The following is a 19,191-nucleotide window of genomic DNA, read 5'->3' on the forward strand; positions in this document are numbered from 1 at the left end:
CCACCGCTGAATCGACCAAGTCACGCGCACACGTGGTCCAATGGCGAATGAACCCGTCACCGCACGTCTTCATTTTTTTCCCTTTCGCTGATCACAGAGCCCCTCTTTGCAAAGCTTTTATACAGTCGTCCTAGCTTATCGGCAGTGCCTCCGAGGCCAGCAAACGCCTTCGAGAGCAGTTGCTACTTGCTGAAAGGAAAAATGCACGAGACACACACTGACAGTGAAGAAAATTTATTTTACACCAAATGTAAGAAATATAATATGTTCACTTCCGGGCCCAAAAGAAAGCACATTTCTGCCCCAGTAAAACAATTGTCTGGATTTTAAAAAAGAGCACTGTACATTGTAAGCATGCCAGTTGCTAGTATTCTACATGTCCTAATACAATGAAATTAGTAAATGAAAGAAATGCTAAGAAATCTTATCTCGTTTCATACTGAACTGTAACTACAGAGGCATGTGTTTGAACTGTTACTTTGTACTGACACTCCACACTTTTGCACAGACTATATATTGAGCTCGCTTGACTAAGAGTAAAACTTCATTTGGCCTAGTTGGCACATAATTCTGAACTTAAAACTTACAGCGCAAACACCTAAGACGAACCGCAAAAGGCAGATATGACACACGCTGGCACTAACTGACAACTTCTTTATTTCTTCGTCGTCGATGCATATATATGCCCTAGGCCACACAACTGCACAGGCGCACACATTACATTACAGAGATCTCCCAAATTATCACATATGCAAACGTAGGAACTCAAATTCAGATGGGTGCAGGGACAAAGCTATGTCACTGATGCAATTATCATTTTGCCTTTTTATGTCGTAGGCCTCTAAGGCAAGCCGCGCAAGCTCATTCATGCTTTTGCCAAGAATCGACGTCCCATCAAGTCGTGCCTCACAATTTTTGCAAGAGCTTATATGCGCAACAATGTGCACTCTTCTATCTACATTTTTGTTTACTTTTTGTGCATGTTCCCTGCGCGGTCCCTTAAACACATAAGGTCATCTATCAACTCAAGAAAATTGCTTGCAGGCATAGTGTTCCTTTGGCGTTTTCTGCACCGAACAAGCTTTTAAAGCTATGCTCCCGCACCTGCGGAGAGGGCAGAGGACGCCAAATTCGGCATGATGCTTCATACGTGTTGTGCGCGGTCGGCGTGGTTTATACAGTTCACTCTCATGTGCTAAGACATAGCTTGGCTAGATAGGGCATTGCATCAATGAGCGACTCAGGGAACATGCGCAATAAGTAAACAAAAATGTAGATAGAGGAGCGCACCTTGGTGCGCATATAAACTCTTGCAACAATTGTGAGGCACAACTTGATGGGACGTCGATTCTTGGCAAAAGCAAGAATGAGCATGTGCGGCTTGCCTTAGAGGCTTACCACAAGAAAGGCAGGGCGATAATTGCATTAGTAAGATATCTTTGTCCCTGCATCCATCTGAATTTGACTTCCTACGCTTGCGTATGTGATAATTTGGCAGATCTCTGTAATGTAATCTGAGTGCCTGCGCGGTAGTGTGGCCTAGGGTTTATATTGCATCGACGACGAAGAAATAAAGAAGTTAGCACCAGTGTGTGCTGTATCTTCCTTTTGTGGTTCGTCTTAGGTGTTTGTGCTGTAAGTTTAAGTTGCTTGACTAAGCCATTCCTAATTAACAGTGGCTGGTATAATGAGGCCGATCAGTGGTATTTTGCATGGACAAGCACACAAATATGATAAATGTCAAAGTACTAAATTAAGAAATTGGGACTCATCACACAAACAAGCTACATAATTTAGTGCTGGATTTCTGAGCAAGCTATTAAAAATTATTGTATTTTACGAACCAGAACGCACCTTCTGATTATGACACATGCCATAGCGAGTAACCCGAATTAATTTGGACAACCTGGGGTTCTTTAACATGCACCTGTCTAAGTACACAGGTGCTTTTGCATTTCGCTCCCACTGAAATGCGGTTTTGTTTAAGACTACATTTACAAAAGTTCCAAACACGATCCCCCCTATATTTTTACAGTGGGTGCTCTTTAAATGGAGCCTCAAGGTGCCAGGGAAATTGGTTCCATTTACCAGGCATTATATTTACTGAGACATTGCAGAGAGCCAACCAATTATCAGGATGGTGTCCTATTTAAGCGGCAGTTTCGAAGCGATTTTCGTTTATCGAGATTCCACTGTAGTCCATAATAGTGGATGAGTTGTGTTCTGCATGGACACATTAGCATGGCTACCATGTTTAGTTGAATATTGTGCAAGCAGCAACATTTCACTGTACCCAGTGCAATATATAAAGCCAGCAATGTAACATGTTGCAAATGCAGCCACGAACAAGTACCTTCCCTGATCATATCCAAAAGCAGCATCTTTACACGAAATTAGTCATGCTTTCTCCCGTTTAAGTGCCTTGTTTTCAGAAATCAAATCCTCCTTATCACATTGACCTCCAATTGTGTCATTCCCCGAGCTGAGGTCATTTGAGATTGCATTTAATTGCCCTTCAAATAGCGTATTGGTCTTATTTAAAAAGCACATGGCATCACAGTGACCACCTAGACATAGAATTCGAGCTGCAACACAGTAGCAAACATTCTGAGGTAGAAGCCTAACTATTCTTTTGAATTTGGATGCATGCTCAAAACACTGCTACGCAATTGCAGACAGGGCTGATAGTGTAGCAACCAGGACAGATTTAACGGACATAAAGGAGCAAAATTGTGTGAGCTTCGAATTATTATTCTCTCCGAGGAACCATGCTGTCCAATTATAAAACGGGGATCAAAATAAAGTAATTGGATAGCAAATCTGCATTTTATTAAGTAAATAAAATACTGTTCATGCTACCTTCCAGGCTGCACACTACATTCCCTTTCCTTGAATGTGAATTTGCTACCTTTCCATGGGTTGCCAAATGTATAGGTGTATTGTTGGTCAAGGGTGGTGGAATGGATATAGGTCTCAGGCTAGAGGAAATATTTAGAGAAGGAGACTTGCCAGGTTGAACAACGAATGTCTCAGGCTGGAGCCATTTGGTTCTCTTGCAAAGATGTTGCCTCCAGTTTGAGACTTCCTTTGTTGGACAACTGTTGATGACTAATTTCGCCATCTTTTCATTTACCCTCGTCTTATTCAACCTATTGCTCCACGCAGCAGCTGCACTTTCTTTAAAAAATAAAGATATTAATGAGCTCAAAGGCTTTGTGCATGGCTGCATCCCCAAGTGCAAAAATTTGTTTGCAGAGTGAATGACAGAGTTGGTACCTTTCTTGAGAATTCAATAGGAAGAACCAAAAATTAAGCTAACAGACTGGTTATGACGACAAGTAAACATGAATTGATGTGGAGTGCCATTTCTTCATTTTGCACCAGGCTTGGGGCCAGCCAGACTTCTTCCTGAAATTGAGAAAATTTTTCTAATGAAATACATATTAAGAGTATTTTCTTCATAATCTGAAAATTTAAAAACATGGTTATTTGGTTATTCATATTTAGTTGGGAACAGTGCGAAGGACACTGACGAAGTAAGGGCTTATGCAGTAATGCCACATAGTGCTGGCTGAGAACAGATTCAATTTTAGAACAGACAAACAGTTAAGTACTTTGGAATGCTTCCTAAAAGCCATAAAAAACCAAAGCAGGAAGCAGTTGTACAAAATAATGTATGTGCATGAAAAATGCATCTGATCATCGGTTCGCAGACATGTATGCCATTTGCTTGTCAGTTAACAAAACAGGTGTTACACTGAAACATTTCTCCTACAATTTGGCAATTCTGTGGGCTTTCTTTATTGCTCGGGTCAGTTGGTTTATGTTGTTACTGCTACTAGTGTACGGTGAAGTGTAATATAGATGGGCAAGTACTACTGACAACTATGAACATTGGCAAATTTTGCTGCACCAGGATAACGCATGCATTGTCCCGCTGCAGCGAAACTTTCCAGTAAACATTCACAGTTGTCTGTAGCACTTTCCCATCTGTCTCGCCTCACACTGTTCCATCTATAGCGCTTCACCATACTGTAATATGCACCACCGACACAAAATTCTACCCTTCTGAAGTTCTTACTGCTACTTCGCACTCGTCACATTCAGGCCGCCAGGCGTACTGAGCCCAATGTAGTATAACTGCATAGACTGGCAGCTCCTGTCATGGACTTATTCTGGTGTAATGGCACCACAGAAGCAAACGAAGACAAAGACATGCAGGACACAAGTGCCTAACCTCAACTCTCGCTTTAATAAGAAAACAGACATCATATACAGCACATAGTGACAGGAAGTGATGTCATTAATTCAAAAACAAATTCTTTGTGCAATGTAGCTGAGAATGACCGATGCATTTGTCCTTTTCGTGCTAATCTGCCAAAGCTTAATTATCTTATGTACATCTGCTCATAATTTTTGGCTACAAGTCTTGATGAACACAGGAACGAACCAATCTATTTTGCAGTGCATCACTATGTGCGAATGAGAGTTATTCCACACAAACTTCATTAGCCGCAATCTCAAATTAATACAATGTGTGTATGCAATGCAAGCATGACTGGATGGGAATGGCTGACTGTACATAACCTCCGTTGCACAGTGCACCGCCTGCAAATTGTGCTGCACGCAACAAATTAATTTGTTTTCCTGGCTTGTCTTTTTTTCTCATCAGAGCAAATCTCTCATCACATGTTTCATACAGAAAAAAAATTTTTGCCCGTAGAGACCAGCTACACAATTACCCATGAAAATTACAAATGCATACGAAACAACTGCAACCACTTTTTTACTTCATCTCATTCATTATATTCCATATTCATGCCTAACTTAGTTGCGCAAATCATTGTTTTCTCAGGCCCTTGTTAGGAGAGTTTTGTGCTGTAATAAAAGGCAGAAGCCAAAAAAAGGAAAAGGTTGGTTGTGGTTGAAGCACACTATGCATCTAGTGAGCTAGGTCGCAAGCATTGTGTAGTCTGCTGCCATCATAAGGCCGTGCCTACATTGGACAGATGGGATGCTCTATTAATGCGAAATCAGGGGAATTGAGGGAGTATTAGTCATCCGTGTGAAACAATCCTCCATCACACAATGTTAAATACTGCAAAGAATGTGACTGCGGTCCTGTGTTCCACAAAACTTGCGTTGTAGCCAGGTATTACGACCTGACAACATGCAAGGTAATTGTGGCTGGCAACATTTAAAAAGTATGACGAATGTATCAGTGATCCATTAGTTGCACTGCATAAAGAATTTCTTTTAACAGATATCACATCATGTCTCCACCTGTTATTAAATATTGCCTGTTTCCTTATTTTTAAGCTTGAAGTGAGATCCGGTGCTTGTGTCATGTGCGTACATATCTTTGTTTACTTTTTGTGGTGTCATTACACCAGAATTTATATAACCAAATGGCCACACACTGCTTTTGTCACGTTATAGTGGTGCTTGCAAAGCCTCCCAAACAGCAGCCTATTTGGTCAAAACATGCTTTTGTACATATGCTCTTCCAAATAGAAAAGCTATCAAGAAGGTAACAAGAATCAAGAGCATTAAGTTAAATCCACTGCAATGCTTTACTTTTTTGCCTTTATTCCTTACACCTAAGTGAATAAGAAAGAGTGCGAATGTTACAGAAATGCACTAAATAAGTTGTTGAAATTATGCAAAAATGTTAACGCAACTAAGCATAGATTTATGTGCAATAATAGACACCAGTCTCAATTTCTTTTCTTCTGACATAAACATAGTATATCTTATTCCTTTGGCATGAAGGAAAGCATATGTAGACCAGACAAGCTTATATTTGAATAAGAGCCTTCACGATTAAGCACCACTATAATGTGACCATAAGAGTACATACACTGTAAACAGTGCCGATGACAGCCCAAATTTCATAAGTGCAACATGTTAGCGAAAGCAGCAACCATTAACCCAGAAACTAATCAAATCCCACAAAATAACAACAAGAAAAAAAAAGATTAATGTGTCAGCGCAGCACCTGTTCTCTGAAGTTACAGAAAAGTGGTATGCTTGTTAACAAACCTGAAACCACAGCACATTTGTATCTGACCACCGCCTGCCTCTTTATGTGCTTTCGTGCCTCTGACAAGGCATTACTGGATATTTATTTGCTTGTCTGTTGCAAAAACACATCAATTATTAGTCAGTGCACAGTGCACCATGCCATTTATCTATGTGGACTCACTTTGTGCCCTTAGCACTGCTCTCACCTATTCAGAACTAAGAATTGCAAAAAGACTTGTTCCACTTAAATCTACATGCCTTAATATGTGGGTTCTGCAGTTGAAATAGGGTAATTATAAGTAAAATGCATGACATGTTCTGATGAACTTTGTTTTCATAATCTAATTGTTTATTTGGGCACATAACCAGTCAGATCATTTGTACTAAAACAAGAAAACAAATTCAACACACTAGTTTATACTGGTTGGTGCTCTATTGACTTTAGTACACACATTGAACAAACGACAGGCAGTGAGAAATACCAACAACCACTAACTTCCACACGGCATTATTGGTCACATGTGCACGATATAGCTACAAAAACCCAAACGAAAGTAGACAAAGAAAAAAGTACATTTTAACAGAAAAAAAACAAGACAAAAAAACTTCTTTTGGTAGCTAAGTCACAATCAAGGTGTAAATGACAGCTATAGTTTGGCAAGCACACATGTAGTTACTTTGCTCAGTTCCTCGATATCCCCATTTCTTGTTTGACAGCAACACCAACGGGACATCTACGCATATCTATTGCACATGCCATTTTTGCTCGCTCCAAAATCCTTTCGTGGTTATTCATTTAGTACCTGCTTTGCCTGTACTGGCATTGCAGGGGGGTATACATTCTGTGTAATGTAACTTACATTCAAATCAAGCACACAAAGCAGGGAGGGAATTATCTTTGAAAACTATGCAAACAATTGCAGGCTGAAAAACCTTGCAGTCCCTTTGGTCCAAGGAAAAAACAATGTGAGGCATCACCTATAAGTAAAGGAAATTAATAAACCTTTTTAGTGTAATCTCTTTCTTGTGAGGTATGATGATAGCCTGATATGAATTTCTCTATCTCTACATGTTTGGAACAGTATATGCTTGAAATAATCTTAACTGAAGAGATTTCCCAGTCTTTTAAATCCTGCCATTGCAGCTTACCCTTACTCTCAGTAATACAAAGCCTTTTAGTATGACTTCCTATTACAAATCTAACTGCCATATTTTGAACATTTTCAAGCAGACCAGCTGACTCAATATTATGGGGATTCTAGCAAACATGTACTTATTTGATTAGTGAATGCACATAAGCAAAATACCGCTGTTCTTTGAGGTTTTCGGGAAGCCAACAAAATGTGTATGGGTGGACACACGACAGCTACTACACCAATAAGCATCGTGGCCAACCAAAATTAAGTTTATTCCTATATGGGCGGGCACGGCGGAGTGTGAGCAGACAATGGTCGGCTTTTTCTGGAGTCATATACAAAGGAACCCCAACATAACGAATGCACTAAAATCAGCAATTTGGTTTGTTGTACTCAGATTCGACCGTTTAGTTAAATAAGTACATTTACAAATGGATTGTTTTCCCACGGAAAGGGCCGCAGTCAGAAAACACAAATCTGAATGAGAAAAAAATTTTGAATTTGAGAGTCAGCGACCAAAGATACGGTTTCACGGTGTGTTAACGATACCTTCACATAGGTAGCATGAAGCAAACCCAGCCTTGCTTTCGCATCCACCCTGTCCTCTTTGATACTGCCACACACAGTGGAACGACACCATCATGAAAAGTGCTGGCAGTGGAGGTGAATGCTTTGTCTGTATCAAACTTCAATGCATCTCTGAAACTACAGATTATGCAACCCCGTGTACTAAACACGGGGGAAGACTGTGCACATAATACCACGCCATATCAGCACGTCTAGTCTTTCCACACGCAGCAGATCACCTCTAGAACAGGGTGTGCAGGCTGCAGATGTGCTCAGCTGTGCTCACAGCCATGGCGCTAGAAAAAAAGACGCATGGACTGGGCCCTTCTGAGGGCCCCCTTAAAAGCTCAGTTTGTCATTTTTTGTTTCTGTAATAGGCTAGTGATAAAAGTGAATTTGCTTCATGCCTATTAAGAAATGTGGTGCACATGGTAGAAAAATTATGAAAGTAGAACATTTTATTACTTTTCACCCCTCTCAGTTGGAATATCGTACAAATGCATAAGCAGCCATTTTTGTCTTGTTTCATCTAAGATGTTTTTTTCATGCTGAAAGAAAGGCATGTGTTTAAAAAATAAGCTTGGTTGCAACATGTAAAGGAATTATGTAATGTCACAAGGGTTCCTGAAATCAAAATATATTTGTGATTTCTTTGCGATTGAAACACTCAAAAGGAAAACGACCTTTTAAACAGACTAAAACAAAGCCACAGCACATGCACCCATACTAAGCCAGGGACTGTATCAAGCTGATATGAGAAGACTTTCAAGAAAGAATCTTTCCCGGTTTGGGAAAATTCTTAAAACAATGGTTAATACCTGGCCCCACGCCTTAAATCTAGAAGGAATAAAGTTCTTAAGCTACTCTGTGTTCTTTCTTGAACCCAACAAATGTGCCTAGAAAAATGGGTCAAGTCTACATCTTGCCGCATCTGTGGCAAGGTGTGAACAAAAAACTCGCTTTAGCTGGCTGCAGTGCTCCCTGCGATGAATATTCAGGCAGAAAATTGTTACCCCAGTGTGACTGTGCACCCAAGAAAACAAAATGTGGTAGACTACATCAATGCAAACGGAAAAATCTTTAGCCCATGCTTGCTGGCAACCTGTGTCTGTATTGGCCACTAGGAGAATTGTGGCCCCCACGTGCTGGAATATTTCCGTGGCATAGAAAACATTGTGTGATACCAGCTATCAAGTGCTACCATGAAGTAGCTACCAGCTATCAAGCTATCAAAAGAGCTATAGGCAATTTTGCTGCAATAACAGTACTGTTTTTATAGCATTCGTTGTGGGGAGTGCAGCTTGCCCCTTTTGCTGGAGTTCTTGCTGAACGGCGATTTATTATCAGTTTGTTATATGTGGAACTTGAACAGCTTATATTTTTGTCTCCTCAATCCACACTTCTGCTGCACTTTTGCCAGCATCTCTACACAGGGTGTCTTGACTGAGGCCATACCAAGTAAGCACGCTACAAGCCTTGTGTGCATCGTTTTCATGACTCTTTCGATGACCAAATTTCATTTTCAGTGACTTCATCAACTAAGTATATAGCGGCAGCTTGAGCATGGGTACTCATGAGAACTCGCACCAGGCTTGGTCAAATACGTCCAGCACTGCAGCACTGAGTAGTGAACCATGCTGTAAGAGTTGGCAACTAAATTGCCACCTTGTGATTGAAACTTTTCATCCTTACAATCAAGGCTTCAATTGCCCAGCCAGCGAGCTGCAGCAAAGGTGTGAACTAAAGTCATCTGATGTCACATTCTATGTCATAGCGATAGCAGGTGATCCCTCCAGTGGTGGCCCTCAAGGCCAACAGGCATCCCTTTCTATGCACGTGCTTGTGTAGGACTGGGGAGATGGTGCCAGTTTGTTCTTCAGCATTAACACTGTTCACGCTGTATCAGGAACACATTTTCTTACTCAGTGCAATAGCCCTTGAACCTACATAATTGCCAATGAGTCCTTTGTCGACCAACCTTTCCTTTGCCATGTCATTTCCTTCTGCCTTGATGTCACAGCAACTTCAGCTATATGAAGCAATGATGGTGTTTGAGTACCCACACAGCCTTGCAGCTTTCCAACCTGAACATTGCTTCATTAAAAGCTGACATGATATGGTCTCAGCAGACAGATCAGAGTTTAAAAGAAGCCTTAAACTTCTTTCAAAGTCATTCTAACCTTGTCAATAATCCCGTGCCTTTTGATGTGTTATTCAGCATTGTCCAAAGCAAGTCAGCTCTTAAAAATCAAAATAACAACTTTGTGAGGCCACCTACTAGGCTACCACTGTCTCTTCAGCCAGCCTGAAGTGTCTTGCAGCCATCAAAGCTGGAGTGCAAAAAAAACGACAAAGAAAAGTGTGGCAGACAAAATGCTCATGGAAATCCATATGTTTATGGACTGTTACACTGACTGAAAAAGATGGTGGCTTCCCAATACAGTCTTGATGTACGTAGCTGTTTCAGTCACGAATAAACAGCCAGTTGCGCAGTCCTGCACAAGCACAGTGTACAGATGCCCATGGATTAAAATTTGTTGTGTGTGCATGTGGTACAGTGTACCACATTTCATGTTCCTGAGGCTGCAGTACACTGGGAAGACTGGTTGCAACTTCAATAGTAGGCCCTTAGAGTATTGCAGCCCTTTGTTCATATTTTGCTGCAGATTGTATCAAATGCGAATGCAAATTGTTTTGCAGGACACGTCAGTTCAGTTCAAGCAATTAGACAGAGTAACCCAAGAAATAGTTTAAGCCTCGAAAAGGTCTTAATACAGTCCCTAGTTTAGTACAGGTTTTCGCCTGATGTTTTGGCTTCTTCTACGGTATAATGCTGTTGCTTGCTAGGTACTGGTGGTGTGATGTGCACACTCTCTTGTGTTGCTATAACGACAACTTGTAAAAAAGATTTTCCTTCCTAACAAACATTTGGATACAGTGCCTGTGAGCTCATCTTTTAACCTGTTTTTCATTTGATCTGTGCATTTACATTGAACGTAAACTAGAAAATATCAGTACTGAGAATCACAAAAGAACACACCTGTGTAACGATTCTGCCGAGATCGTGGGAGTGGTCCAGCCACAGGATGCAACGCAGGTAGAAAGGCCTCCTGAGTTAAAGCAAAATAACAATCGTTGTAAGATGCGAATAAAAAATTTTATTCTGTGAGGCTTTCGGCATGTATACTAATTACCACATTTGTATGTAAAATAGTTTTGCATAATAGCTGAGCAAGGTTAACGTCTCGCCCTGTGACTGTCAGCCAATGCTACTCATGGCAATGGTGGCAAATATGGCACATCCTTTCAAATGGAACTTTTGTGGGTTACATGAATTTAAAAGAACTTAGGTTTACATAATACATAACACCTGTGGATAGAAGGATGTCTTGCATGCAGCACCAATGCCACAAGTGGCACTGCTTAACACTTCCAGGGCCAGACTTAGTACATAAACAATACAAATGTGCAACAATGTGAACAGGTGGTTAGCTGCTGCTATAACTCAAAGATTGCATGCATCATGTAGATGTGAATGCAGCTCCCATCAGGAGCGAGTTGCCCTTTAGTGCACTTCACTTCTCTTCCTCTTTTCTCTTCATTGCATGTTGGTGCCATATGGTAATAATGAACAAAAATTAAGCACTTCAGTTCCCATTCTTGTTTTACTACATGCTGTAAAGTCATCTAAGTGCGCTTAATACTCTTAAGAATGTACTTTAGCCATTTTGTCAATATTTTTCGCTTGGCTTCACTACACCTTAATGTAGTGCAAATTCTAGACAATGCTTACAAAAAAACCTACTCCACACAATAACACCTCCAATTAACAGTACACAGTCTATGGCTTCGAGATGTGTACATACATACTTTATACATGGTTACAATGAAAATATAAGTGGCTGTTCTAATACGCACACTTAGCATACTGCATAACAGTCACCTGGTTCCAAAATGGCTTTTTGTTATCACACATAGGACGGCCACAACTATAAATTTAATTCTGGCAGTAACTTAAGCCACGGCCAAAACCTTCATAGTGCAATCAATGAAAATTTTCGAATTTAGAGCAGTTAGACATAAACAGGGCAAGTAGTTTTAAAGTGTTAAATAATGAACTGTTATGGAATATGGCGGTAGAAGGCCATGCGCCTGAAACATAGGTACTGTTTATCATATAAGCACATTCTTATATTTTTGCTTAGTTTCCTAGGGATTGCATCAAACAGTTTGCTTGTGTAAATTTTGCTACATGGCTGTATCGTATTAGCCCTTATCTTTTCACATTTGGCTTACTGCAGCTTTATGCACATGCATAAAGCTACTACTGCTACCACTTTCTACACTACTACCTACTACCTACACTACTACCTTCAGCTGAAGGCCAAGCACTATGCTGTCCAACATACATGCATTTAACAACACCGAACAGTAGACAGAGAATGAGCAACTCTTTTAAAAAGTGCAGTTCTTTGGAGACACATTGATATATATCTGGAAAACAGAGATTTTTGCTAAAATTATAACTTAATATAATTGGTACTGAGCACAATGCATCTTGCAATAAACTTGCATTTACCGCACACCATTATGCACACTGCGACATCTGCAGCTTCTCCACAATCTGGCACATTGTGCTCAAGCTGCCTGTAAACCCTGGAAGGGGTCTATGATAGTTTAAGAAGCTTAGCAAACATGAGAAAGACCTAAAATGAAGGTCAGAGAAGCAAAGCAAATTTTTAACCATTCCTCTCTATGTTGCTATGAATGTCAAGGTTCCAGCAAATGATGTGTTTGAACTGTGTTTTTAATCGTGCAATACTAGAGAGCACATTTTTGCAATAATAATGTGACAGAGAAGAATGACAGAAACTAACTTAATGAATATTTTTCTAAACTTGCATGAGGTTTTCGTCATTATGCTGATGCACACACCTGCATACCTCTACTGTGAAGTCTTGTTTCAGTTTATTTTATTGTCACATAGTAATTTACACCATACACTTGTCCTGAAATACATCACGTTGGGCTCCTTCAGTATTTTTTGCTTACTGGAAACACACATGCCTATACAGGGCAAGCACTCAATACATGCAAGACTGCCACGGGAATGGCCACTCGAGGTCGACTGTTAGTACAGCGCAAAAGACGAGGACTGAAGGAAGAACACAACACAGGTGCTGTCACACAGAAATATACTCAAGGCACTTTGCGAGATTCTCAGGCTTCTTTCATGCTCTAAAAACACATTATGTAGCACATATTGAGCCACAGGTAGCTGTACTGGGAAATTTTCACGTTGCTCTACAATTTTATAATTGAGACTTTTTATCTAATTACATTTGAGAAGTTGATTAATTGATTAAGACTAATTAGGTAATTAGGCAAAATGCAGCAAATCCAAGTATTTCCAAGAGACAGGAAACAACATTACATAGGTTCTGTGCAGCTAGATGGCATATTCATATTTTTAAAAGTTTGCTAGAGTTACGTGGGATAACCTGCATACCTCCTATGGAACAGGTGTCACACCAATCACTCTAAGTAATGCCGCTAAACTAGCCATTGCGCTCAAAACATACAGGGTAAAAAAGCAAACTCTAGGTAAGAGCATACCAAGGCCTCTATTGCTGAAAAGGGAAACTGATGGGAGGCGCCCGATCTCCGGCCATGAAGCTGCTTCATCCTCACAGTTGGCAATGAAACGACCGCAGCCGCAGTCCTGAAATAAAAATGAAAAATTTGACACTACAGTGATCACACAGAACACAAAAAAGCTGGTCACAAGCTTATCTTGGAGAACATCTGCTGCTACATTAGGTTTTGTATATTCGTCAGCTTATTGTTAAACTAAGCTTGCCAATATATTATATCTTAATGGCTTTGCTCTTTACAAACCAATACCTTTGCCCAACTCATGCACATATGCACTACTTAAGCTATGAGATGTTTACTGATCCCTTACAATGAATGGCTTCTAAGACAAATTATTTCACACAAAAGGATGCATAACTTATGAGTGTTACTGACATTGAATACCAAGGTAGTACCTTTTTTTATAGACAATCGCGGACTTGAAGCACATTTTTCTCACAGATACAGGTTACAGGTTGATCGGTCTGCCCCTTTTTTTTTTCACCAGCAACAGAAATTTTGTTATTAATACTCGTGCAATATAGGATGACGCTGTGATGTGTGATATGATCCTGAGTTGAAAAGCGCAACTTCTTTGAGTTAATTTGGCACCTAGAATTCAATACTAAATATCTGTACCCAATAGGCAATGGCACAGCAGCAAAGTAATTAAACATTAAACAAGTTCAGGTATCCAGAGCACAGCGCCAGCTGTTGAATAACAACATTGCACAAGCATCGACTATATAGATATAACGTAGTAAGTGCACCGCAGGCGTAGTGGCGGCCTCAGCAAAGAACACAGGCATGGAGCGACGCGCCCGTATGACCTATCACCGGAAATGCTATCGCGTAAATTGATATATCTCGTCACGGCACGGGCACCGTTTTCTGCCGGCCGAGGTGCCGGCGCCACTGGTACTCACCTGCTCCGGCCGCCGAGGTTCAAGTGACGGCGTATCCAGTAATCTGAACCCAAGCAGGATACCTGTTACCGCCAAGCAGTACGCTAACAATAAAGAGGTTCTTATACTCTGACCGGCAGCTCATGCGGCGTTGACCCGTAGTGCCGTTGGAAGCTCACCACACGCTTTTAATACCACAAACGCGCCGCCGACATTTCACGCCCGTAGATCAAAGTCGACGTGCGCAGGCTCTACATGCTACGTGCCGCAGTCGCGCACTGCCTGCACAATCAACGACGTGGGCGCGAAGAGATACAGACGATAGAAAGGAGCGTACTGGCAAATCTGCACAATGCGCGCTAAGTGGACGACCTACTGCACACAATCGCACGAGCTAGGGGATTGGCGCCACGTACGCGCCAGCTAGCAGATACCGCGCACAAAGAAGCGCCGCCGGTTCTCGCTCAAATGATCGCTGTACAAACACTCACACACGCGCACCGCAGTAAGCCCTTAACGAGCCGCCACATTTTCAGGCCGCGGTTAGGCGGCGAAGCTTAGCTCACCTCGCACTGCACGTAACTATTAAGGTAGTGGCTTGCGCTTCGGGGATCATGTCGAATGCTCACATCCGCCCAATTAAAGACGCAGCAAAGTCCCTCATTATGTAAAATCCTAATTTTTAAGTACACTCGCTTGACTCTGAGCACTCAAGTCGCCTCGATTACGACAAAGCTCGAAGAAACACAGTGATCGTGCAAAATGGTTCTGGACGGTCAACTGTCGCGCCATGTTGTATCGAGACCTTCAACAAGTCATATCAGCGCGTCTCCTCACTTAGAACACATGCACACTCATAGAACATGTAATAATCGTTCAAAGTCACTTACCGTGGAGTCTTGGGGGTTCAAAGCAGTGAGAAACATCAACCACGGTAGAAGAATGTGCCGTCGCTGGTCGAATGGCCGTCGCTGAAAGCTGCTTCAACGCGCGCGCGCGCACTCCGAAGGCTGGTGTTCCTCCGCGCGTAGTTCCGACTTCGGCGTCCTCTGCAGCACCAAGGCGCGGCTACTCCGAACAGAAAAACAGCGCCGACACACATTGCGCGGGATATTTCGAATCTGACTGCAGAAATAATCCTACTGAAATTGTCGCTGCGGCTGACTGCCTTGTTGGTCATGGCTGGGTTATTCTTTTCTCTGTTTGGCTCGTCTCAATTTCCCCTACGCCACCGTTATTCCTTGAAAACCCCCATTTTACAACCGCAATGCCCCTTCAAATGGGGTCGGGGGTATAATAATGGTTCTAGCTTATTTTACTTCTTCTCGTGGGCGTACTCATTTTAAGCTAGGGGGGAAAAATGGCATATCAACTGTTAAAACGCCCATATGGGCTCATTTGTGTTTACAGTGTACGGTGGGTGTACGGTTAGACCCACAACATACGGTGGGTGCTAGGGAGAACATCCTAGGGTGAGCCGAAACAGATGGGGGCTTGATGTGCGCCCAGTGTTGGAGGACACGCAATACAGCCTGCGTAATTCAGGGCAAGGGATGTGTGTGATCGGTACCGTGAACAAGCGTGGGCTATGTGGGGCGAATGACAGTTAGGGTGAATGACAACACGTGCTCTGTGACCACTAGTACACCGACGTATGTTCTACTCGCAGTCTTTTATAGGCAATGCTTCTGTTTATTATGATGGGTGCACATTTCTAATTAATTATGGGTACACTTTTCTTCACAGTGGCGTAGTGCTATAGGGATCGAGCCCAAATATGGCACATTCGAGTAATCATGTGTTATCGGATTAGCCACGTAACGCATGATACATGGCAATCTCCGCACGGGTGTCTACGTCAGCAGGCGTTTGGTGCGCTGCGGCACCACGTACCGGAGCACATGGGGGTCGGACTCTTCCGCAGCACGCTTAACCATGCGTGACTTATCCGTGTCCAGGAAAAAGGTAATTCTGGGGGTTGATTCAATGCCAGCTGGTTGGACCTTTATGGCCCCTCGGCGGAGGCAACGGGCCTCTTTCGCCTGTGCTTCACGTAGACGGCACCCCCGGTCTGACCAATGCGGAGGCGATCAGTAGTTGCCTTTTCATGTCCTCCTCTTCAATCTTCGTCTTTCTCACTTTCAATATTTCCTGTCTTCTACTGACTTCCGTTTACTTCTTCTTGTCCAGAAAACAGGGGTTAACCGTGTGAATTATATCCAGCCTTGGGGTATAAGGTTATGGCAAAGTTGCATGGCTGGCGTCTACAGGTATTTTTCCGAACCTTGTAGCGTCCCCTTGTTCGGTTTTGTAGTGGGTGGCTACCATCGGCTCGCCGCCGAATATTCGCACGACGTGAGGGCAAATCATCCTCCTCCCCCTCGATATCTGTCTATAAAAAGAAGGTACGCCGAAGCAACTTTTGAATTCAGTTGCTGAAGCACTTGAGAAACATTTACACGTTAACCTCTCATGCGCAGTGAAGGACCAAGAACAGTAAAAAAGATGTCTCGATCTTAGTAGCTAAATGCCTCACAGAAAAAGATGCGAAAGGACTACCACGCCTCAACGATGTCCGGCGGGGACCTCGTTCTTGAACTTAAAAGCAAAGACCAAGTGCAAAAGCTCGCTCATCTCGCAAATATCAGTGATGTCAAAACCATAACTTGCTCAGTAACCTCAATTCATCCTCACACTTTTGTCGCATTAGAAATGACACCAATCATGTACTATGCTAATTGAGCCGTGATCGATGTCTTCTTTCCTCTTCAGTAAAACTACTCGCATATTTAACACTTGTTCGACGCAAACTGGAATACGCATGCTCAGTGCGGAACCCATTCCAATCTATCCCGGCAACAGCACTGGAATCCATACAGAATCATGCAGCCAGGTTCATCCACTCTGACTACTCTTACCACACTAGCGTGACTATAGTTAAGGGCCCCTGAAACGGTTCGGACAAACTTTGTAGACGCGTAGGGTACAGCTTAAGTAGAACATTCGCACCACAATTTTAGTGAAGCGTTACGTATTAATGGACCTACAAGCGATTACAAGTTACCCTCCTCCCTAGCTATGCTTTCCCTCCTCAACTCGTTCGCCGAGCGATCGGGGCTAAGCTCTGCCTTCACTGGTTCTGCGTCACGATGCGACGTCGCATCCTCCACTTCCGGTTGTTTTGGAGCCCGCCCCGCCCGCGCGAAACGTCTCCGCTAGCGGCTTGGGCGTCAACCCCAAGCGAGAGCTATCAAAGCAGCGTGCGTTGCGAGCATTCTGTCGTAGCGCCGAACGTGTCGGGTGTTCCGGTAATCACACACTACCAGAACGTTTCGACGGAACGGTGGAGGCATAAACTCAAGCTAATGAAGGAACTTTTGCGTAGACGTACGTGCGCTGCCTGATCAGTCTCCACGGTCCAGCCACCCGTTGGCGCAGAGCTTAACCTGCCAAAGAAAGAGCTAATATTGCTCTAACCAAGTGTAAAACATTTTAAACATTTACAAAAACAACGCGTTTACGATTAGAACCCTGCGAAAAATTTACACCAGCAGCAAAGAAGAATACATTTTGTTACTGCTACTGTGTGTGGTTGAGTTCTATGCCACCAGGTGGCTACACCGTGAAGACCATTCACATTTGCGCTTCTGTTCATCCCCTGAAAAGACGCGCAAGGGGACAGGGCCAGGCCCTGTCCCCTTGCGCTTGCGTTTACCGTAATACCGGACTCGAGAAACGCTATTGCGTTACTAATCGTCCGGTGTAACGTGACGGCCGCAGACGCGCAAATCCTGGCGCCCATCGGATAGCGGCAGTCCAATCCGCTGCAGCCAGTCCGCTCGTCTACTGGCTTGCAGAAGGACACGATATCGCAGCTTGACATACTGCCAGTCTTTACGTTTGCAGTCCACAACGCAACAAAGTCGAACCATAGCGCTCGCGAAAAGACAGACCGACACTGACTGCGGAGCTCTCGTCACAGACGGAGCACATTGTAACACAAGGAGAAGACACTTGCTGTGTGCCGGAAGTATTTAAGTGTACTGAAAAATGTTCTTGTGCATTCTCTTTATGTTACTTTCTTTTTGTAAAAACAAATTAACTAACATTCCAACCATTACAAACATAATTTGTTTACCATAAAGTTGGAAAAATTATCGATCATGCGCCTTGGTCAGCCAATCGGGCAGCTCGCCCCACTGACGTCATATGGGCGATTTCCGTCATATGGGTAGGGGCGGCTTAAAATTCCGCCGAGCAGTGTGCTGCGATTGGCAGCGATGTGCATTTTTAAAAACTTATAGTAAATTACACGCTTTACGCGGAGCACTTATATGTGTCAATTAATGATCAGAAGGACCTACTCTAAAGGGACCCTGAAACGATTTTGACGATTTTCTACAAACATACTGAGTCGTTAGAGTAGGTCCTTCTGATGATTAATTGACACATCTAAGTGCTCCGCGTAAAGCGTGTAATTTATTATAAGGTTTTAAAAATGCACATCGCTGCCGATCACAACACACTGCTCGGCGGAATTTTAAGCCGCCCCTACCCATACGACGGAAATCACCCATATGATCACCCAGTGGGGCGAGCTATCCGAATGGCAGACCAGGGCGCGTGATCGATAATTTTTCCAACTTTATGGTAAACAAATGATATTTGTAATAGGTGGAATGTTAGTTAATTTTTTATACAACGAAAGTAACATAAAGAGAATGCACAAGAACAACTTTTCAGTACACTTAAGCATTTCCCCCACAGTGCAAGTGTTGTCTGCTTGTGTTACAACATGCTCCGTCTTTGACGAGAGCTCCGTCGTCAGTGTCGGTCTGTCTTTTCGCAAGCGCTATGATTCGACTTTGTTGCTTTGTGGACTGCAAACGTAGCGACTTGCAATATGTAAAGCTGCGACATCGTGT

The 19,191-nt window shown here is 42.7% G+C and overlaps 1 long non-coding RNA gene across 2 annotated transcripts; it reads right to left on the minus strand.

Moving 5' to 3' along the window:
- Positions 1-218: 218 nt before the first annotated feature.
- LOC129380934 (uncharacterized) lies at positions 219-15,280 on the minus strand. 2 transcript variants are annotated; one of them, XR_008609156.2, is made up of 4 exons: positions 15,157-15,280; positions 13,344-13,449; positions 10,768-10,837; positions 219-3,408 (listed from the first exon to the last, which is right to left on the minus strand). It is a non-coding gene; the product is annotated as an uncharacterized lncRNA (long non-coding RNA). The 2 variants fall into 2 exon arrangements; XR_008609157.2 differs by lacking the exon at positions 15,157-15,280 and adding an exon at positions 14,288-14,508.
- Between the last annotated feature and the right edge of the window lie 3,911 nt (positions 15,281-19,191).

Source organism: Dermacentor andersoni, chromosome 1, assembly GCF_023375885.2.
Source record: "Dermacentor andersoni chromosome 1, qqDerAnde1_hic_scaffold, whole genome shotgun sequence".
In the NCBI taxonomy this organism is placed as follows: domain Eukaryota; kingdom Metazoa; phylum Arthropoda; class Arachnida; order Ixodida; family Ixodidae; genus Dermacentor; species Dermacentor andersoni.